The sequence below is a fragment of the Procambarus clarkii genome, chromosome 63 (assembly GCF_040958095.1).
Source record: "Procambarus clarkii isolate CNS0578487 chromosome 63, FALCON_Pclarkii_2.0, whole genome shotgun sequence".
NCBI lineage: Eukaryota > Metazoa > Arthropoda > Malacostraca > Decapoda > Cambaridae > Procambarus > Procambarus clarkii.
Window position 1 is genome coordinate 10,566,513 of NC_091212.1, and position 22,969 is coordinate 10,589,481.

The window sequence follows — 22,969 nt, forward strand, 5'->3', positions numbered from 1 at the left end:
TATTATAGCGAGATATTTTTTTTCTTGATTGTTAGTTTTCCTCTTGATCTTCTAAACTATCCCTCAAGTCCAGACACATTGAAAAGGTCTGGGGCCAGATTCACGAAAGCACTTACGAACCTGTACATCTTTTCTCAATGTTTGGCGACTTTGTTTACAATTATTAAACAGTTAATGAGCTCCGAAGCACCAGGAGGCTGTTTATAACAACAACAACAGTTGATTGGCAAGTTTTTATGCTTGTAAACTGTTTAATAAATGTAACCAAAGCCGTCAAAGATTGAGGAAAGATGTACACGTTCGTAAGTGCTTGCGTAAGTGCTTTCGTGAATCTGGCCCCTGGTGGCCAGATGTTCCTCAGGCCACAGTCCTGGCACCGCTGGTATTTCTCATTCTCTTATCAGGTGACAGCTTCGTGTCATTCTCTGCAAGCGGTACACCAATCAGCATGCACATCACCTCTCTCTCTAGAGGACACTGAAGAACTACAAGCCGATGTCAACAAAATCTTCGATTGGGTAACAGAGAGGAACACGATGTTTTACAGTGGTAAGTTACAGGGACCTTTGCCATCGTCAAAATGAAACACACAGATGAAATACAGGACACACAATCAGATCTCATAAACGGAACACAAAGGATCTGGAGAATCGTGATGTCTGGTGACACACACAGAGATCACACTAACGTGATGTCTGGTGACACACACAGAGATCACACTAACGTGATGTCTGGTGACACACACAGAGATCACACTAACGTGATGTCTGGTGACACACACAGATCACACTAACGTGATGTCTGGTGACACACACAGAGATCACACTAACGTGATGCATCATATGAACAAACCCACAAAATATGGACATGCACATCACCACTCATGAACATCACATGCATGCAAAATAGGAGAGGCTACGGGATCCAGTAAGTTCAGTAGAACTTCGGTTTCAACCCTTTTAACCCTGTCGTAGCTCAGTCGATTAAGGCAATGTCTGGGATGCTCTCGGACGCAGGTTCGAATCCTCGTCACGGCCCTTGTGGATTTGTTCATGTCTGGCGACCTAATGTTTGTGAGCATAAAGCAAGTACAGCGTCAAGCAGGAACATGATACGATGGATCATGAGAATCTTCAAATCCAGGAATCGCACCACGCTTCTAATATTATTACCCAAATCCCTGTCCTGTCCCGTCTTGGGGGTACTGCTCATGGTCACTCCCCGAGCCTCCGGAGCAGGAGAGGCTGCTGAAATAGAGGGAATACAGAGAACATGTACGGCGCGCGCGCACACACACACACACACACACACACACACACACACACACACACACACACACACACACACACACACACACACACACACACACACACACACACACACGATGAAACACAAATTATTGTGACCATTTCAAAGTTTCAAAATATACTCTGGGGAAGGAGACGAGATGAGTGCCACATCAAATATACAGGCAAGACAGTGGAAGGCCAGGTCCCAAGTTTGCTTACCAAAATAACAACATACTGGAGTGAACGTTACGGCAAGAAATGCAAAATAGATCTAATGACTAGAGGTAATAATCACAATCAGAGTGATTATCTGAATCCCAATCATAATCCCAATCAGAAAGCACTAAGAATATCTGAGGTCCACGGCTACACAATATCCTCCTAGCAAGTGTAAGGAATATTGCGGAACAAATGACGACATTCATAGTAGACACTTCAAGAAGTGCCAGACCAACCAGGCTGTGGTGGATATGTGGACCTGCGGGCCGCGCCAAGTAACAACCTTCTAGATCAAGTTATTAACACGTCTGGCCTGGCCCTAGGCCGCGCATGGGGTGTAGAACTCCCAGAACCCACAACAGGTATATTGTACAGGACAGTTGTGGCTTCCCATATTCCTAACCTTCCGCTCCCCTCTGGACTTGTCTCCCCCCCTTTCTCTCTCTGACCTTTGCTCCCCTTTCTCTCTCACACACACTGGCACTAGAGTACTCGTGTGTGGCGGCTCCCTATCACCCTAGATGACACGCGGACTGCCACTCAGGGTGACGGGCTGCCACCCAGGGTGACGGGCTCCCACCCAGAGTGACGGTCTGCCACCCAGGGTGACGGGCTGCCACCCAGGGTGACGGGCTGCCACCCAGGGTGACGGGCTGCCACCCAGGGTGACGGGCTGCCACCCAGGGTGACGGGCTGCCACCCAGGGTGACGGGCTGCCACCCAGGGTGACGGGCTGCCACCCAGGGTGACGGGCTGCCACCCAGGGTGACGGGCTGCCACCCAGGGTGACGGGCTGCCACCCAGGGTGACGGGCTGCCACCCAGGGTGACGGGCTGCCACCCAGGGTGACGGGCTGCCACCCAGGGTGACGGGCTGCAACCCAGGGTGACGGGCTGCAACCCAGGGTGACGGGCTGCCACCCAGGGTGACGGGCTGCCACCCAGGGTGACGGGCTGCCACCCAGGGTGACGGGCACCCTTGTGGGGTAAAGACCCACAAAGAACGTCGCTGCCAGTATGAAACAAAACAGAAAACGAACTGCATAAAACAGTCAAGAGAGACACACTCTGTGATCCAAACCTGCTTCACGAAGTGAGCAGCCAACACATGTGAGGTGTGTGTGTGTGTGCTTACACTCAAACACAGTAATGTCCGGTGAATGGTGTATCTATCACCAGTCACGGAATAGCAGTGGTACTAGTCGTTAGCCAGCCCGACACCTACACTCTCCTGGAGCGTGGAAATAGCCTCAGCTACTCTATCCCCTTGACATGTATTTTATTGTCTCAATAAACGTACTTTAACTTACACTCTCTACACACTTCTCGTTCAAAAATTGCTTTGCTTTACCGAATTCTATGTAATTGAAGACTATATATATATATTGACCCCAATAGACTTTTGTTGTTGCAAATTATCGAGGTGCTTCTGAAGCAAGTTTATAACCATGATGTTAACGAAACTATTTTGAGAGTGGTGGCGAGATCGTAAACGTTTGACAAGATAAATGCTGCCAGACATGCAAACGAAAGATACATTAAACCAAAGCTATACATCTGAGGTGACCTCAAACTGAGCTTTAGCGTAAATTAGAACACAATTGTATTCTCCATATACAGCGGAGGACTACAACAATACACTATCCTGTAGCTCACAATTATACTTGTAACCGTCCTAAACCATCCCAACTCCTTATGTACCATGTCGGAAAGTTGGGCGAGGCTAGCCCAACTTCCGTTTGGGCTAGCCTAGCCGACTAGCACAAACGGACTCCAAAACTAGCGTTTGGCGTCCAAATAACCGTGGATAGACAAACCGAGACACAGACGGACAGACAGATCCTCTTTTCGCAGAGTCTGTGGCGTTGTAACAAGGCCATTTGTCCAACCCGTCCTCTTAAAAATAACGTCACTTTTGGCTGGTATGCGCACTATGGCCAAATTTGGACGTAATTTGAAATGAAATCGACTCACAAAAGTGACGTACTGTTCCGTTTTCTGTTTGAGTCGTCCGGCCTACTCGGTAAGGTTAGAAAAGTTAACTTTCCATTTACGTTTTTCATACCGTTTTGACACTTTACGAGAATTTCCTGCCCACCTAACCTATCAGAGGACCCTTAACTTACTGTTGTTGAAAAACAAATCCCAAATTTATTTTCATTTTTTTTTTATTTTCAAATTACGTCCATATTCGGCCATACGAGCAAACGGCCAAAAGCGACGTTCTTTTTAAGAGGACAGGTTGCTTTGTCAACAAGAAGATTACAGATGATTCTCCAACCTGTGGGTTAGGTTTAGAGTCACGTCAACACAATGAATCAAACCAGGGGGGGAAGGAATCTGATAAAATGAGATCACGGTTGGGTTTATTCGAAGAGTCTGAAACCTCCTTATGCCAGATGAGGAGCATCATATGCCAAACGGCTTCTGGTGGTGAGGCCACATTACATCCCTCCCACCACCAAAACACAGGTCTTTTCCAATGTCTATCCGGGTCCTCTGACAGCATACCAGATCCTATCCGGGTCCTCTGACGGCATCCCAGATCCTATCCGGGTCCTCTGACGGCATCCCAGATCCTATCCGGGTCCTCTGACGGCATCCCAGATCCTATCCGGGTCCTCTGACGGCATCCCAGATCCTATCCGGGTCCTCTGACGGCATCCCAGATCCTATCCGGGTCGTCTGACGGCATCCAAGACTAATAATACATTATTTTAACTGTGCTGGAATCTTAGCCCCACAGGGAAACATGTTCACGTAGTGTACGATACTAATGGCGGGAAGACTAATGATACTAATGGCGGGAAGGACTCGGGGGGGGGGGGGGGGGGCGGCCCCGGGGTCAGGCGTCAGTGGTTGCTATGGAGACCATGTCAACAAAGAGACGTGGGGCGAGCGCATCACTTGACCCCCTCCTCCTCCTTCCCCCCCTCCTCCTCCTCCTCCTCCCCCCCCTTAAGTGTGTCTTACCTGGCACAGGTGTGGGTGAGGGGGGAGGGGGGGGGCAGGAGTGGGTGAGGGGGGGAGGGGGGGGCAGGAGTGGGTGAGGGAGGGAGGGGGGGGGCAGGTGTGGAGGCAGGTGTAGGCCCCCCACACACAGCTACCATACAGAGGTGAAGATAATAACAGACTGCTAGGGATAATCACTATACAGGGAGATAATTACTGAGTTAGTATGTTACCTGAGGCAGGAAGGGGAAGACACCCATCTTCCCTGGCCAGGGGTGTGTCCCTGGCCAGGGGGGGGGGTGTGCCTGGCCAGGGGAGGTGTGTGTCCCTGGCCAGGGAGGGGGGGGGGTGTGCCTGGCCAGGGGAGGTGTGTGCCCCTGGCCAGGGGTGTGTCCCTGGCCAGGGAGGGGGGGGGGTGTGCCTGGCCAGGAGGGGGGGCAGGGACAAGCAGCACAACACGGGGGACACATTAGCACCCGAGGAACTAATGTGTCAGATGTCAGAAGGAACTTCTTCACTTGACGAATCATAAATAAATGGAACGGACTAGATGAGGAAGTTGTTGACTGTGATAAATACTGTGAAGAATTCATATATACACACTGAGGTTTTCATACAGGTTTTGATGTTGATGTGTCTGTTTTATTTTTTATCGATTTTCTTGATTTTATTTTAAGAGGAAGGGAGAGAGGGAGGGATTTCTAGTATGTTATGTAGAAATTATGTATACTGGTGCTTTATTTCCATCGAGTGGATAGAGGCTCTTGGACCACCAGTTGTGGGAGTGGGGCGTCTCATCTTGGGCCACCAGTTGTGGGAGTGGGGCGTCTCATCTTGGGCCACCAGTTGTGGGAGCGGGGCGTCTCATCTTGGGCCACCAGTTGTGGGAGTGGGGCGTCTCATCTTGGGCCACCAGCTGTGGGAGTGGGGCGTCTCATCTTGGGCCACCAGTTGTGGGAGCGGGGCGTCTCATCTTGGGCCACCAGCTGTGGGAGTGGGGCGTCTCATCTTGGGCCACCAGCTGTGGGAGTGGGGCGTCTCATCTTGGGCCACTAGCTGTGGGAGTGGGGCGTCTCATCTTGGGCCACCAGCTGTGGGAACGGGGCGTCTCATCTTGGGCCACCAGCTGTGGGAGCGGGGCGTCTCATCTTGGGCCACCAGCTGTGGGAGCGAGGCGTCTCATCTTGGGCCACCAGCTGTGGGAGTGGGGCGTCTCATCTTGGGCCACCAGCTGTGGGAGTGGGGCGTCTCATCTTGGGCCACCAGCTGTGGGAGTGGGGCGTCTCATCTTGGGCCACCAGCTGTGGGAGCGGGGCGTCTCATCTTGGGCCACCAGCTGTGGGAGCGGGGCTTCTCATCTTGGGCCACCAGCTGTGGGAGCGGGGCGTCTCATCTTGGGCCACCAGCTGTGGGAGCGGGGCTTCTCATCTTGGGCCACCAGCTGTGGGAGCGGGGCTTCTCATCTTGGGCCACCAGCTGTGGGAGCGGGGCGTCTCATCTTGGGCCACCAGCTGTGGGAGTGGGGCGTCTCATCTTGTAGTAACCTTTCTAACATTTGGATGGTGTTCCACACCCTGATGGCTTGGTGCTGTAGTCTGATGTTTAGTGGCTGTGTGTTCAGGAGTTCATGGAGCTCCTGGATTGTCTGATCATATGGTGGAAGGTGTTTTGCTGCTCTTTTTAGCCTCTTATTTGGCACTGTTTGTAGTTTTTTGGATGTTAAGTTTTCTTTAAGATGGTACTGGAAGATCGGGATCCCTTCTCATTCCTCATGGAAACCCTTTCCCCATTCCCTCGAAGTCCTCTCCCTTCCCATCCACAGGTACCCCTTCCACTACCTATCCCTTGTGAACCCTTCCCCCCGAATTTCAATTCTCCGGGTACGCCTCCCTCTCCCTCCATCCCCTAAGCAACCACGACCCTCTATCCCTCCCCCCCCCCCCACCCCATGGTCACACTACCAGCCATACAGGAGTCTCCTCTCAGCCAGTAAAGAATTAGGGAACACCGAGACGGCCGCCATTCACATTCACTCTTCCGCGACAATGTCAATTTCCCGGCCCCGCGAAATTTTTGGTCTGCTGGTCTCGCGAAATTAGTGCCGGTAAGGAAGGTGGTGGTGGTTGGCTTGGCTCACTCTGGCCTTGCTAGCCAAAGTCTTGCTACGTCAAAGTCGTCCCCCGTCACCCCGAGGTCGTCGTCCCGGTCGTCCCCCACAACCCAGAGGGAGTCGACGTACCCTCCATCACCTGAGGTAGCATATGCACATCATATAAAAGTCTACGGTGACAGCATGCCTCGTTTCACTGTCTCCAACAAATTCTTTCAAGGTTTTTCCCCAATGTCAGGGACAGAAATATATCCCCGACACTGGGTGATAGTTCCATGGCCACGAGTGACCCTCGCTGAGATGCAACCCGTAAGAGCAGACTAACTTTTCCAGCATTCATTTATTGCAAGGTCAACGGACGCACCAGGTACCAGCCGACGGACGCACCAGGTACCAGCCAACGGATCCCAGCGTCTCGCCCGGCGCGGGATAATACCACACTCCCCGCTCTCAGCCTCGCGCCACAATCCAAGTACATAACATCACATGGATACATTCTTCTACAAAAAATAATAAACTAACAAAAACAAAAACAAAAATACTCGTTATCGTAATAATTCCCGACCATTCTTATAGGAGGATAGCGGGTCAATTCCACGATAACTTGTGATTTTTGCGACGATGCCGGTCTCAACACCATTTTGGCGCCATATTGATAACTAATCACCACCACCAGTGACGAAACCTTACAAAAATATGTAAATTTTGGCATTATGTAATATTACATATATATAAAAGTTACCCTCTTGGATTAAGAGGACAGTGACCCCCTGATATACGGACACAGTGACCTACTGTTACAAGGACCCAATAGTGAAGGGTGAGTGTGTCGGGGTGAAGGGTGAGTGTGTCGGGGTGAAGGGTGAGTGTGTCGGGGTGAAGGGTGAGTGTGTCGGGGTGAAGGGTGAGTGTGTCGGGGTGAAGGGGGAGTGTGTCGGGGTGAAGGGTGAGTGTGTCGGGGTGAAGGGTGAGTGTGTCGGGGTGAAGGGTGAGTGTGTCGGGGTGAAGGGTGAGTGTGTCGGGGTGAAGGGTGAGTGTGTCGGGGTGAAGGGTGAGTGTGTCGGGGTGAAGGGTGAGTGTGTCGGGGTGAAGGGTGAGTGTGTCGGGGTGAAGGGTGAGTGTGTCGGGGTGAAGGGTGAGTGTGTCGGGGTGAAGGGTGAGTGTGTCGGGGTGAAGGGTGAGTGTGTCGGGGTGAAGAGTGAGTGTGTCGGGGTGAAGAGTGAGTGTGTCGGGGTGAAGGGTGAGTGTGCCAGGGTGAAGGGTGAGTGTGCCAGGGTGAAGGGTGTGTCAGGGTGAAGGGTGAGTGTCGGGGTGAAGGTGGAGTGTGTCAGGGTGAAGGTGGAGTGTGTCAGCGTGAAGGGGGAGTGTGTCAGGGTGAAGGGGGAGTGTGTCAGGGTGAAGGGGGAGTGTGTCAGGGTGAAGGGGGAGTGTGTCAGGGTGAAGGGGGAGTGTGTCAGGGTGAAGGGGGAGTGTGTCAGGGTGAAGGGGGAGTGTGTCAGGGTGAAGGGGGAGTGTGTCAGGGTGAAGGGTGAGTGTGCCAGGGTGAAGGGTGAGTGTGCCAGGGTGAAGGGTGAGTGTGCCAGGGTGAAGGGTGAGTGTGTCGGGGTGAAGGGTGAGTGTGTCGGGGTGAAGGGTGAGTGTGTCGGGGTGAAGGGTGAGTGTGTCGGGGTGAAGGGTGAGTGTGTCGGGGTGAAGGGGGAGTGTGCCAGGGTGAAGGGGGAGTGTGCCAGGGTGAAGGGGGATTGTGCCAGGGTGAAGGGGGAGTGTGCCAGGGTGAAGGGGGAGTGTGCCAGGGTGAGGGGTACCCCCAGTACACAGCAGTAATGAGGTGATGGGGTGTGTATCAGCCAAGGTTTACGTGGAGGTGTAAATATTAACATCATCTGCGGGATTGGTTGTTGCTGATATAGAGGGCGGAGGCTTGCCTGGCCCCGTGGGTGTGGTGGGTGTGGTGTGGTGGGTGTGGTGTGGTGGGTGTGGTGGGTGTGGTGTGGTGGGTGTGGCGTGGTGGGTGTGGCGTGGTGGGTGTGGCGTGGTGGATGTGGCGTGGTGGGTGTGGCGTGGTGGGTGTGGTGGTGGTGGGTGTGGCGTGGTGGGTGTGGCGTGGTGGGTGTGGTGGTGGTGGGTGTGGCGTGGTGGGTGTGGCGTGGTGGGTGTGGCGTGGTGGGTGTGGCGTGGTGGTGGGTGTGGTGGTGGGTGTGGCGTGGTGGTGGGTGTGGCGTGGTGGTGGGTGCGGCGTGGTGGTGGGTGCGGCGTGGTGGGTGTGGTGGTGGTGGGTGTGGTGGTGGTGGGTGTGGTGGTGGTGGGTGTGGCGCGGTGGGTGTGGTGGTGGTGGGTGTGGCGCGGTGGGTGTGGCGCGGTGGGTGTGGCGCGGTGGGTGTGGTGGTGGTGGGTGTGGTGGTGGTGGGTGTGGAGGTGGTGGGTGTGGCGCGGTGGGTGTGGCGCGGTGGGTGTGGTGGTGGTGGGTGTGGTGGTGGTGGGTGTGGCGCGGTGGGTGTGGCGCGGTGGGTGTGGCGCGGTGGGTGTGGTGGTGGTGGGTGTGGCGCGGTGGGTGTGGCGCGGTGGGTGTGGTGGTGGTGGGTGTGGCGCGGTGGGTGTGGTGGTGGACCCCCGCTTTTCTAAGCGTTGGTTGTCTAATAACCCGATGTCGCCCTAGCTATTGTTCTCCATCTTTCCTATTACATCTCTCTCTCACACACACACTCAGGTCTATCGCCCAGGTACCTACTTACTGCTAGGTGAACACAGGCATCAGGTGAAGGGAACTGTCAGGAAAATGCGCCAAGCCATCACGACTATATACCATTTGGAAGGGTTGAGGAGAAAGAGAGGAGGGGAAGGAATGGTGACCAACCACTTAAACGGTTATGGGGGATTGAACGCCGACCTGCATGACCGTCGCTCTACCGTCCAACACAAGGTGACTGAACTGGAGCAGCGGGTATCTGAGTATGGAGGAGAAGCGCGCCGTGCCCCCTGGCGGGCGTCCAGGACAATACTGGAGAGCCAAGGGTGGTAGGGGAGGGAGGAGGTGGTGGTCCCTAGCCGGACGTCACCGGCTAGGGAAATTACCCTGCCGCAACCGTCCATCTCGTCCCCACACACTTACAACATCCCGAGAATAACCGGATAATAGCGCCAGTGCTATTCGCGGTGAAGGCTTGGAGCAGTTGGCGTAACATACGAGGTAATGATGGCGGCGGGTGAGAGCCCCACAAGCCAGCCGGGGCACAGTCACGGCATCAACAACATTCCCCGCCATCACACACCTCGGGGAACTTCCCTGACAGTTTTACCCTCAGGGTCCTGGAGCAGACGTCCACAACATCTCTTACGAGGAAAGAGAAAGACTTCATGGCCAAAGTTTTCATGCTCGTAGAAGGACAAATTTGTGTTTGGGATATTATTTATAATTCTAAATGTTTTAGATGATGAATATGCGAGTGAGGACTCGTCTGGTGACCCTGCAGCGTGCGATGGGAACGGTTGGTGACCCTGCAGCGTGCGGTGGGAACGGTTGGTGACCCTGCAGCGTGCGGTGGGAACGGTTGGTGACCCTGCAGCGTGCGGTGGGAACGGTTGGTGACCCTGCAGCGTGCGGTGGGAACGGTTGGTGACCCTGCAGCGTGCGGTGGGAACGGTTGGGCTTCGTATACCTGGAGCCAGATTCACTTACGCAAACATTTACGAACCTGTACATCTTTTCTCAATCTTTGACGGCTTTGTTTCCAATTATTAAACAGTTAATGAGCTCGGAAGCACCAGGAGGCTGTTTATAACAATAACAACAGTTGATTGGGAAGTTTTCATGCTTGTAAACTGTTTAATAAATGTAACCAAAGCCGTCAAAGATTGAGGAAAGATGTACACGTTCGTAAGTGCTTGCGTAAGTGCATTCGTGAATCTGGGCCCTGGTCTTGGCAAATGAATACTTTTGTAGTGGAAATATTGATAAAAATATATATTAAACAATTTAGTCTAAATAACAAAGAAAGAACAGAATATATATCTCCATGAAGTGTGCGCCGGTCCCTGGTGTACTTACCTAGTGACACTTGCCTATATCTGTCTGAACGATAGACCTTCAACTCTTGGTCCCTGGCTTTTTTTTTCGTTTTAGCCGCCGGCTATCTAATTATGATAACTCCAGACCTATGATATCTCTTTTGTTTCCATTGAAAATAGTGGATGGAACTGGGTCTTACTGTCGCCTCGTCGGAATGATTTTGTTTCACGTTATATGAGCATTTTCACTGTGTGTGTGTGTGTCTACCTGTCCCCGTACCACCTGTGTGTGTGTGTCTACCTGTTCCTGTACCACCTGTGTGTGTGTGTCTACCAGTTCCTGTACCACCTGTGTGTGTGTGTCTACCTGTTACCGTACAAAATACAATGGTTTACTCCAAAAGCGTCAAACACTAGGCCTACCCACTTGAGGTCCCGGAGGCCAGACTCAGTAGGCCTAGCCGCCAACTCGTCCTCTTTCTCAACTCACTACAATTTTTTACGCAATCTGCCCCAGCGTAAAAATGTTGGCGGTTTAGGGAGACTGAAAACACCGCAATATTGACGCTTCGTGGGGTTCGACAGGCCTAGGCAGAGTCGGCCTAGGTTCTGACTAGTTAGGCTCAACCGCTGCAATTTTTTACGGAGAGGCAATGTAGAGAAGGTAGGGGGGGGATGGGGAGTTAGAATCTCCCTTTGAGTGTTTACCACTCGCCCCCTACCCATCAACACCCTCCTGGCTACTGCTGATCACCCCATTAATCTCCCCACTCATTACTCAACCCCCCCCCCCACACACACACACCAGTCTCTCCCCCCCCCCCCCCCGTGGACTCGGGCCTACCACACACTAAACACTAAACTGAAGCTCCCCCCTTTGGTACTGGCTCCTGCTGACCCAATTTGTGTTGAGGGCGCCTGTGTACGGAGCCACACACTTGTTGTGTACAGCGGTCAACACATGTGTTTAAACGTTCCCATGTGACTGCTCACACACACACACACACACACACACACACACACACACACACACACACACACACATATACACAAGGGGTGAACACGAACAAGGGGACACAGGTGGAAACTGAGTACCCACATGAGCCACAGGGACGTTAGAAAGAACTTTTTCAGTGTCAGTAGTTAACAGATGGAATGCATTAGGCAGTGATGTGGTGGAGGCTGACTCCATACACAGTTTCATATATAGATATGATAGAGCCCAGTAGGCTCAGAAACCTGTACACCAGTTGATTGACAGTTGAGTGGCGGGAGCCAGAGGTCAACCCCCGCCAGCACAACAAGTGAGGGTACACACACAGGTATGTGAGAGGTTGTACACCCCGCCAACAATGAGGGAGAGCACCTGTATGAGAGTGAGGGAGAGGGCGGTGGTCGGGGGCGCGGCCACAAGCCCTACAACACCGCCAAATATTTGCCTCATCTCCTTAGCCTCGGCCCTCAGCCCTCCTCTCTCACGCCTACGTTTATGTCAGGTGCAAACACTGAGTGTTGAGTGATGGGTGGGTGGGTCCCCTCCCTGGGTGGGTCCCGTCCCGCTGGTGGGTGGGTGGGTCCCCTCCCGCTGGTGGGTGGGTGGGTCCCTTCCCGCTGTTGGGTGGGTGGGTCCCTTCCCGCTGGTGGGTGGGTGGGTCCCCTCCCGCTGGTGGGTGGGTGGGTCCCCTCCCGCTGGTGGGTGGGTGGGTCCCCTCCCTGGGTGGGTCCCGTCCCGCTGGTGGGTGGGTGGGTCCCCTCCCGCTGGTGGGTGGGTGGGTCCCTTCCCGCTGTTGGGTGGGTGGGTCCCTTCCCGCTGGTGGGTGGGTGGGTCCCCTCCCGCTGGTGGGTGGGTGGGTCCCTTCCCGCTGTTGGGTGGGTGGGTCCCTTCCCGCTGGTGGGTGGGTGGGTGGGTCCCCTCCCGCTGGTGGGTGGGTGGGTCCTCTCCCGCTGGTGGGTGGGTGGGTCCCTTCCCGCTGGTGGGTGGGTGGGTCCTCTTCCGCTGGTGGGTGGGTGGGTCCCTTCCCGCTGGTGGGTGGGTGGGTCCTCTCCCGCTGGTGGGTGGGTGGGTCCCTTCCCGCTGGTGGGTGGGTGGGTCCTCTCCCGCTGGTGGGTGGGTGGGTCCCTTCCCGCTGGTGGGTGGGTGGGTCCCTTCCCGCTGGTGGGTGGGTGGGTCAACTCCCGCTGGTGGGTGGGTGGTCCCTTCCCGCTGGTGGTTGGGTGGGTCCCCTTCCGCTGGTGGGTGGGTGGGTCCTCTCCCGCTGGTGGGTGGGTGGGTCCCTTCCCGCTGGTGGGTGGGTGGGTCCCCTCCCGCTGGTGGGTGGGTGGGTCCCTTCCCGCTGGTGGGTGGGTGGGTCCCCTCCCGCTGGTTTCCCTTCCCGCTGGTGGGTGGGTGGGTCCCCTCCCGCTGGTGGGTGGGTGGGTCCCCTCCTGCTGGTGGGTGGGTGGGTCCCTTCCCGATGGTTTCCCTTCCCGCTGGTGGGTGGGTGGGTCCCCTCCCGCTGGTGGGTGGGTGGGTCCCCTCCTGCTGGTGGGTGGGTCCCTTCCCGATGGTTTCCCTTCCCGCTGGTGGGTGGGTGGGTCCCCTCCCGCTGGTGGGTGGGTGGGTCCCCTCCTGCTGGTGGGTGGGTGGGTCCCTTCCCGATGGTTTCCCTTCCCGCTGGTGGGTGGGTGGGTCCCCTCCCGCTGGTGGGTGGGTGGGTCCCCTCCTGCTGGTGGGTGGGTGGGTCCCTTCCCGCTGGTGGGTGGGTGGGTCCCTTCCCGCTGGTGGGTGGGTGGATCCCTTCCCGCTGGTGGGTGGGTGGATCCCTTCCCGCTGGTGGGTGGGTGGGTCCCTTCCCGATGGTTTCCCTTCCCGCTGGTGGGTGGGTGGGTCCCCTCCCGCTGGTGGGTGGGTGGGTCCCCTCCCGCTGGTGGGTGGGTGGGTCCCCTCCTGCTGGTGGGTGGGTGGGTCCCTTCCCGCTGGTGGGTGGGTGGGTCCCTTCTCGCTGGTGGGTGGGTGGGTCCCCTCCCGCTGGTGGGTGGGTGGGTCCCTTCCCGCTGGTGGGTGGTTGGGTCCCTTCCCGCTGGTGGGTGGGTGGGTCCCCTCCCGCTGGTGGGTGGGTGGGTGGGTGCCCTCCCGCTGACACAGTGGGCGGGTAGTGGGCGGGTAGTGAGGGTGGGCGAGTACGGGCTGAGGGACCCCAGTCAACCATGGCCCACAATCGATACATTAAAGTAGCCCGTCCCACCTTCTCAAAGTCCCGCCAAAAACCTCCTTATTTGTTTACTTCTAGTGCCCGTGTGCCCCACGCGGGACACCACAGTTGAAGCGATCATGGGCTCCACCAGGGGGGCGGGAAGGGGCTCCTACGTGCCCCTCAGGGGCTCCCCGCGCGACGCAGGTACAGTAGGGGCGCCGCCCCCTGGTGCAGGGAACAAGGAAATGGTTCTCCCCAGCTCACCTTTATTCGAATTAATGCACACTTTAACAAGGTGACGGCACCCGCCTGACCTGTACGACGGCCTCGTGGACCTGTACGACGGCCTCGTGGACCTGTACGACGGCCTCGTGGACCTGTACGACGACCTCGTGCACCTGTACGACGGCTTTGTGGGCCTGTACGACGGCCTCGTGGACCTGTACGACGGCCTCGTGGACCTGAACGATGGCTTCGTGCACCTGTACGACGGCCTCGTGGACTTGTACGACGGCCTCGTGCACCTGTACGACGGCTTTGTGGGCCTGTACGACGGCCTCGTGGACCTGTACGACGGCCTCGTGGACCTGTACGACGGCCTCGTGACCTGCCCCTACAGATTGGCCACCAGAGCCCCCCCCCCAGCCTCTGTTGCAGGAAGTAACTATCTGATCAAGAGAACAACCTGCAAGAAGTTGAAGGTTGTGGCTATGGTGTCCGTGCGGGGTGTGGACAGTGGGTGATAGTCTTCAAATATGGAGCAAGACTCGTCTGTCTCCCGCACGCCTAACTCCCATATTGGTTCGTAGAGTATGCGTGCGTGCGTGCGTGTGCGTGTGTGTGTGTGTGTGTGTGTGTGGTGTATATGTGTAGGTACCTACATGATCGGGCTACGGCTTGTACCACGGCATTCCAGCTTCCGGTTGTCTAATGCAATGACTTCCGATCTATTCTCCTGTCAAATATATTTTTGAAATTCTGAATGGGTATTTGTTTCAACAACCTACTCATTTGGTTCATTTCACTTTCCTTCAACTTTTACGTAAAATAATAATTCTATAACATCTCTATGGCTCATCTGGTTCTCAGGGTTCCTTATATCCTATCTTGCTCTATTGGGATTCGTAATGAACATTTCTTTTTCCACTATGTCAATTCCCCCTAAGTATTTTATAAGTTTGTATCGTGTCTCTTCAGTTGTAATGATGTTAGGTCCAGTTCTTTCAGTCTTTCTTCATACCTTATGTTTTTCAGGTTCAATATCAAATGATTTGACTGCCTCCTTATCTTGGCTTAGAGATGCAGATTGGAACGTTCTCGTTCCAATCTGCATCTCTTCCTCTTTTTTTCTTAGAGGTATGCGGTTTGAACATATTTCTAGTGCTACTGAGCTTATTTTTTCCAAGCACTGGTTCAGGTTTGCATTTTCTAGCTGTTCTTCCCAGTTTATTTCTGTGAAGTCTTGGTTTATTTGCTCCCAGTTTATCTGTTTATTATTGAAGTTGAATTTGCTGAAATCTTCTCCACCGGGAATCTGGACTGGTTTTGAAGGTCTATTCCCCCTATGCTTGTTAGAACTTCAATTAAGTTGTGATCTGAGTATCAGGTATTTGTAATCATTATGTTCCTGATCAATTCATCATTATTGGTGAAAATGAGGTCCAGCGTGTTCTCCTTCCTAGTTGGTTCTACTATTTGCTGGTTTAAGGCAAACCTGTCGCACATCCGTAGCAGGTCATTTGCATGTGCCTGTTCATTTAGGCTACTGCCTGGTATTCTTTCTGATATAACTGTATTAGCCAGGTTCTTCCATTTCAGGTGCCGTAGGTTGAAGTCCCCAAGCAGGATGATGTTCGGGGCTGGATTTGTGAGGTTTTCCAAGCAGTGTTCTATTTTCATTAGTTGGTCTTTAAACTGCTGGTGATTTGCCTCCGGTGACTTATAAACAAGGACAATACCTACATTTAAGATCTCTACTTTGATTATCAGCACTTCCACCATATCATTTGTGGTGTTTAGTATCTCAGTACCACTGAGATGTGAGGCCACTCCAGACCAGGCCGACACCAGAGCGCAACTCCATTGTCTCCTGAGACTGATGGATGCCTGCTACTACAGATGAGTGTGTCCTTGATGTAGAGGCTGACCCCACCCTGTAGCAGGTCACAACCGAATGAGGTTGTAACTTTTACCCGTATGGAGACTGGTGTTGCTGCTATCCTGTTGAGACTTGGGTAGATACAACACCCAGTGTTTCTCTCCAGTGATTCCAGGGAGGTAGATTATTTACATTCGGTACCGTCTTGATGGGCTCGTGTCATGTGCTCTCGTTTTCACCTCACGTTACATTTGTTGGTGTTGAAATTCAGTAGCCATTTCTCGGATCAACGCGCCACCTTCTCTAAGTAATATTGAAGCATCTTGCAATCATTATATGTCTCTCATTTCCCCTGTAGGTAGTGGTGGTGGCGGCGGGTAAGGCGCCACTGTCACTCGCGCGGGTGTGTCAGTAAACGAGACCTCAAGATGACCAGACCACACACTAGAAGGTGAAGGGACGACGACGTTTCGGTCCGTCCAGGACCATTCTCAAGTCGACTGTGACCGAAACGTCGGTCGTCCCTTCACCTTCTAGTGTGTGGTCTGGTCAACTTACTTTAGCCACGTTATTGTGACTCATCGCCTGCATGAGGCCTCAAGATGACCACCAAACTATAACTCAGAAGATGGAGAAGCGGCGACGTTTCGGTCCGTCCAGAAACCATTATCAGGTCTAGTGAGTTATCTTCAGAGTTGTGGCTTGATCATCATTTCTTGAGCCACGTTATTGTGACTCATCGCGTGAGCCATCAAGGAGATTATCTGCTGGCGAAGCAGCCCGAGATGTTGGCCAAACCCGCAGGAATATCCCCTTGGTTCTTACAACTCACTTCCGACATCATTATTAAAATACAAGATAAAATACAAGTCTTACAATGTTCCGAGTGTGGTTCATGGAGTATATTCCAGTCAGCGTTATCAGTGGGTGGTGGTAGAGAGGGTGAGCAGCGCTGGGTGGATTACTGGTGGGGGTTAGGACGGGACAGCTTCAAGACCTGGGGGGCGGCGCTGGGGGGCGGCGCTGGGGGGCGGCGCTGGGGCCCATCAACCCTTTAACACTACCGGTGGTGGGGGCGCCCCCCCTTCACGCTGCTCACGCCCCACCTACACTTCCGCACCCACTACACCACCACACAGCCACTACCACACCACCACACCCACTACCACACCACCACACCCACTACCACACCACCACACCAACCACCACACCACACACCAACCACCACACCACACACCAACCACCACACCACACACCCACTACCACACCACCACACCCACTACCACACCATCACACCCACTACCACACCATCACACCCACTACCACACCACCACACCCACTACCACACCACCACACCCACTACCACACCACCACACCCACTACCACACCCACCACCACACCACACACCAACCACCACAACCCCACCACAGGACTATATACTGCTCTCATCTCTACTCTCGTGTAACACTTACAGCCCCGCTCCTGTGCCAGGTAAGTCCAATACGGGGCTCGCCATAGCCCGTGCTACTTGGAAACTTTTGTTCCCAGTAGCTGTCTCTAACACAACACTCTCATACACGTATGGATGTGCCCAATATCGACCATCCTAGTCATTAATAGTTGACATTTTAATCAATCCTCAGCCTAACCGCTATAAAGTTGTCTACTCAAAAACTGTGCTTTCTAAAATATTAATAGTATTATATACCATAATTCTATTTATACTCAGGTTTAGGTTAGATATTTGGATTGTGTTGGCAATTAATAATATTTAGAGGGGTGTGGTGGAAGCATGTTGTTGTTGTTATAGATTCAGCTACTCCGAACAAGCTCCAAGTAGCACGGGCTATGGTGAGCCCGTAGTGGACTTACCTGGCACAGGAGCGGTGCGTCATTTAGTGAGGTGGGAGTCGAACAGGGAACGCCAGGGAAGCACCCTACGAGACAAGGCACAAGGTCGCCAGCTGTGAGTCACGTGTAGAATGTTTTGAACACATAAACAGAGGCTGGTTGCTGAATTAACCAGCATTTGGCCCTTGTTTATGAAGACGGACTGTTAATTAACCAGCGGGTCGAGGGCTCAACAAGCTATCCAAGGAGGAGGAGGTAAATTCGACGCAGTACTGAAATTAGTGAGTAAACAAGTTACAACGCATCAACACCCTATGCAACCCACGGAGTCAACTGATTGATGACTAAGCCACCATGGAGGTGGGCACGGGCATGAATAGCCCCGTAAATGGAATCACCAGATCAGCTACACGGATCATAAGAGAAGCCAAGAGACGCGTCAACACCTGCAAGAGTGTTACAAGACAGTTGTTGTCACCCAACACCTGAAGCCAAATTACCGTCGCCCCGTCCCCCCCCCCCCCCTCTCACCTGCTCCAGTGACGAGCGGCTGTTTCTCATATCAATTATAGCAGCCCCCCCTCCCCCCACCCCCCCCTCACAGTCAAGAGGGGAGGTATCCGAGCACCCTAATCCGGCCCTTATGACCCCTGGGGTCAAGGGTCGAGTCCTCCCCCCCCCCCCCGGGGTCACCCGTCACCAAGAAGCCCTTTACTACATTTAAGGATTAGAGAGATTATCAGACGTTCTCTAAATTGAAAGTATTCGTCTTGTGAGACAATGGTGGTTGTCATAGACCAAGCTGGAGCGACACGTGGGGTAGGATATCATCCGTGGGGATAGTCGGGAAGGATAGTTGATGAGGAGAGCATAGTTCAAGGTATAATAGCCAGCTGCTAACTATCGTATTACCCTCGTCTGCTTGACTGCTCACGGGGTTAATTGCCTGCTGGAGGTATGGCGCAGCGTGGACGGTCTTCCCGTAATGTATCGCGCGGTGGGCGGGGCGGGGCGGCGGGGCGAGCGACGGCCAGTGCTGGTGAGGGAATGATTGACGGGGGCATGAAGCCTCAAGACAAGCTGACCAATTAGTCAGCTCACTGTCCCTGCTGACACCCACGTGCCCCACACGTGCCCACACCTGCCCCCACAATATAACGCCCACCCGCATAAGGGATGTCAAGAAGCCCGCCGGTCTCTGGTCCGGCCTCCGGTCCGGCCTCTGGTCCGGCCTCTGGTCCGGTCTCTGGTCCGGCCTCTGGTCCGGCCTCCGGTCCGGCCTCCGGTCCGGTCTCTGGTCCGGCCTCCGGTCTGGCCTCCGGTCCGGCCTCTGGTCCGGCCTCTGGTCCGGCCTCTGGTCCGGTCTCTGGTCCGGTCTCTGGTCCGGCCTCCGGTCCGGCCTCCGGTCCGGCCTCACAACCTCCTCTAAACCTGCTCACCATTAACTATGCACAACTCTTTAAGTAAACCCAATTTCATCATTACTAACGAGCTTATCTTTCTAGGGATTTTTTATTTTATTCGTTGACAAACCATAACAAGAATTTTAGCCTAATTGTTTGTCGTGACTTGTTCTTTGACACACTATTGAGTAGCTCCCTCCTCGCCAATTAACCCAACATGGTCGAGTCGTTAACCCAATACCATAGGTCGACCTACAGTCTTTAGGTCGACCACAGGGATTACTCTGTACATTAGACCACAGGGATTACTCTCTACACTAGACCACAGGGATTACTCTGTACATTAGACCACAGGGATTACTCTCTACACAACACCACAGGGATTACCCTGTACACAACACCACAGGGATTACCCTGTACACAACACCACAGGGATTACCCTGTATACAACACCACAGGGATTACCCTGTACACAACACCACAGGGATTACCCTGTATACAACACCACAGGGATTACCCTGTACACAACACCACAGGGATTACCCTGTATACAACACCACAGGGATTACCCTGTATACAACACCACAGGGATTACCCTGTATACAACACCACAGGGATTACCCTGTATACAACACCACAGGGATTACCCTGTACACAACACCACAGGGATTACCCTGTATACAACACCACAGGGATTACCTTGTACACAACACCACAGGGATTACCCTGGACACAACACCACAAACCAGCCCAGCAACCTTCTCCCAAACAGACCGACCCAGAAATATATAAACTCAAGCATCTCCTACTTTAACTTTAAATATTTGTTTGGCCTTTGTGGAGTCAAGTACACAAATGGTTAATCCCGGAGCCGCCATTAAAGGTGTTGTGTTATCTCAGGGGGGGTACAGCCCCCCCCCGGGAGGTACTGTATTAGGGGGGTTCTATATGGTAGGGAGGGAGCGTGGGGTTTCAGCTCCCGGGATCGGCATATAGTGATTGATGCTTATGATCAGTGTGTGGTTGGTCGAAGCCTTCCTTAAAAGTGCTCCACTCGCATCCTGTCGTGTGTCATTCGCAGCCCTATTACTCTGGTCCAGTGTCATGTATCACTCTGGTCCAGTGTCATGTATCACGCTGGTCCAGTGTCATGTGTCACGCTGGTCCAGTGTCATGTGTCACGCTGGTCCAGTGTCTATGTGTCACACTGGTCCAGTGTCATGTATCACGCTGGTCCAGTGTCTATGTGTCACACTGGTCCAGTGTCGCTCCAATTTTAGCGATTAATTGAGTGATAAAAATTACGCCATCCAAGAGGTGGCACGGGCATGAATAGCCCGTAAATGGTAGATTTTTTTTTGAGTGAATGTTCACTGTGTTCTGAGGTCGCATTTAATATTTTAATATTAGTATATTATTAATATAATATTAGACAGTATTTATGAGGGTCTCCAGCTGCTGGACAGTATTTATGAGGGTCTCCAGCTGCTGGACAGTATTTATGAGGGTCTCCAGCTGCTGGACAGTATTTATGAGGGTCTCCAGCCGCTGGACAGTATTTATGAGGGTCTCCAGCTGCTGGACAGTATTTATGAGGGTCTCCAGCTGCTTGACAGTATTTATGAGGGTCTCCAACTGCTGGACAGTGTTTATGAGGGTCTCCAGCTGCTTGACAGTATTTATGAGGGTCTCCAGCTGCTGGACACCTTTTTTGACCAGAAGAGTGGCAGTGTTGATGGCTTCAGGGTGGTTACTGCAAGATTCAGGGACTCTTAAAAGCTCTTCTAAGGTCGTCGGTTGGTTCGCATTCCAGGAGATTGTGAAGTAGTGGGTTTTCTGTGACAGTTTGGCAGAAGATGCACTCCCTCCGTCTGGGGTTCACCAATCTCCCATATCTGTAACCTAGACGTAGTCTATATAACCCAAATGCCATTTTCCCTGTGGATTCCTTTTGGGATATTGAACCTGTCTAACTTGGTGGGCTGAAGATACCGTATTGCAGAGGGGGAAGCTTACGCCATGTTAGTAATTACCTAAGTGTAATTACCTAAGTGTAGTTACAGGATGAGAGCTACGCTCGTGGTGTCCCGTCTTCCCAGCACTCTTTGTCATATAACGCTTTGAAACTGGCCGGTGTGTACACCTGCACCTCATTATTCTGAGACTCTCACTCTGTTTCCATGTCACGCTACCACTGTCCCTGCACCAGTGGTGTGTGTCACCCCACCACCGTCCCTGCACCAGTGGTGTGTGTCACCCCACCACCGTCCCTGCACCAGTGGTGTGTGTCACCCCACCACCGTCCCTGCACCAGTGGTGTGTGTCACCCCACCACTGTCCCTGCACCTCAGTAAACAAACACCTTACCACCTGAAGTTGTTCCCTCAGAACACCTGTGTGGGTCTGACCAGGCACCACCAGTGCCACCAGTGCCACCAGTGCCACGGCCAAGTAATTATATTTGCTCCCTCTATAGTCGCTGACTGACTGCGTGTAATTACTCCAGCCAATGACGGCTGTCCATTAGGAAAGGCGGCACTAAATTTGACATTAGTTCGGCCATTAACGTGCAAGGGTAACCATGTAATGACCATTGATGTCCAGATAACAATCAGTGCCGCGTGAGTGCCACGTTCAACAACAGTACAGGAACTTGGGGGGGGGGGTCACTGGTGATTTATACGACATGGCTGATGTGGTAGTGTAGGTGGCCTGGTCTACCACCACCACCACCACCACTAACACCACCATCACCACCACCACTACCACCACTACCACCACCACCACCACCACCACCACCACTACCACCACCACTACCACTACCACCACCACCACTACCACTACCACTACCACCACGTGGCTCGCCATCTGCTGCTACTGCTAGGCAGTCCGGTGTTCGGTGGGAGGGGGGGGGGGAAGTCGGGTGTTCGGGGGGGGGGGAAGTCGGGTGTTCGGGGGGAAGTCGGGTGTTCGGGGGGAAGTCGGGTGTTCGGGGGGGGGGGGGAAGTCGGGTGTTCGGGGGGAAGTCGGGTGTTCGGGGGGAAGTCGGGTGTTCGGGGGGAAGTCGGGAGTTCGGGGGGAAGTCGGGTGTTCGGGGGGGAAGTCGGGTGTTCGGGGGGGGGGGAAGTCGGGTGTTCGGGGGGAAGTCGGGTGTTCGGGGGAAGTCGGGTGTTCGGGGGGGGAAGTCGGGTGTTCGGGGGGAAAGTCGGGTGTTCGGGGGGGAAGTCGGGTGTTCGGGGGGGAAGTCGGGTGTTCGGGGGGGAAGTCGGGTGTTCCGGGGGGAAGTCGGGTGTTCGGGGGGAAGTCGGGTGTTCGGGGGGAAGTCGGGTGTTCGGGGGGAAGTCGGGTGTTCGGGGGGAAGTCGGGTGTTCCGGGGGGAAGTCGGGTGTTCGGGGGGAAGTCGGGTGTTCGGGGGGAAGTCGGGTGTTCGGGGGGAAGTCGGGTGTTCCGGGGGGAAGTCGAGTGTTCGGGGGGGAAGTCGGGTGTTCGGGGGGGAAGTCGGGTGTTCGGGGGGGAAGTCGGGTGTTCGGGGGGGAAGTCGGGTGTTCGGGAGGGAAGTCGGGTGTTCGGGGGAAAAGTCGGGTGTTCGGGGGAAGGGATGTTGGGATGTCTGGCAACATCCCAACATCACCTCCCGCCGTCTACACCACTACCAAAAGCAGCACCTGCAGGGTCACCAGCAGGAGGGCAGCAGCAGCAGCAGCACCTGCAGGAACACCAGCAGGAGGGCAGCAGCAGCAGCAGCACCTGCAGGAACACCAGCAGGAGGGCAGCAGCAGCAGCACCTGCAGGAACACCAGCAGGAGGGCAGCAGCAGCAGCACCTGCAGGAACACCAGCAGGAGGGCAGCAGCAGCAGCACCTGCAGGAA

General features: G+C 54.1%; 1 protein-coding gene across 5 annotated transcripts in view; it reads right to left on the minus strand.

The window, feature by feature from the left end:
- LOC123769670 (protein kinase C-binding protein NELL2a) overlaps positions 1-22,969 on the minus strand; it is a 288,242-nt gene that overhangs the window by 52,007 nt on the left and 213,266 nt on the right. The window contains exon 1 of one of the 5 annotated variants that reach the window (XM_069308720.1): positions 18,022-18,149. The exons of 2 other annotated variants lie outside the window; for them this stretch is intronic. The gene's annotated coding sequence lies outside the window, so the exon portion shown is untranslated. Of the gene's footprint in view, positions 1-9,456; positions 9,559-17,717; positions 17,928-18,021; positions 18,150-22,969 lie in introns of those variants that run through there. 2 more of the 5 variants (XM_069308719.1, XM_069308718.1) reach the window with 2 other exon arrangements.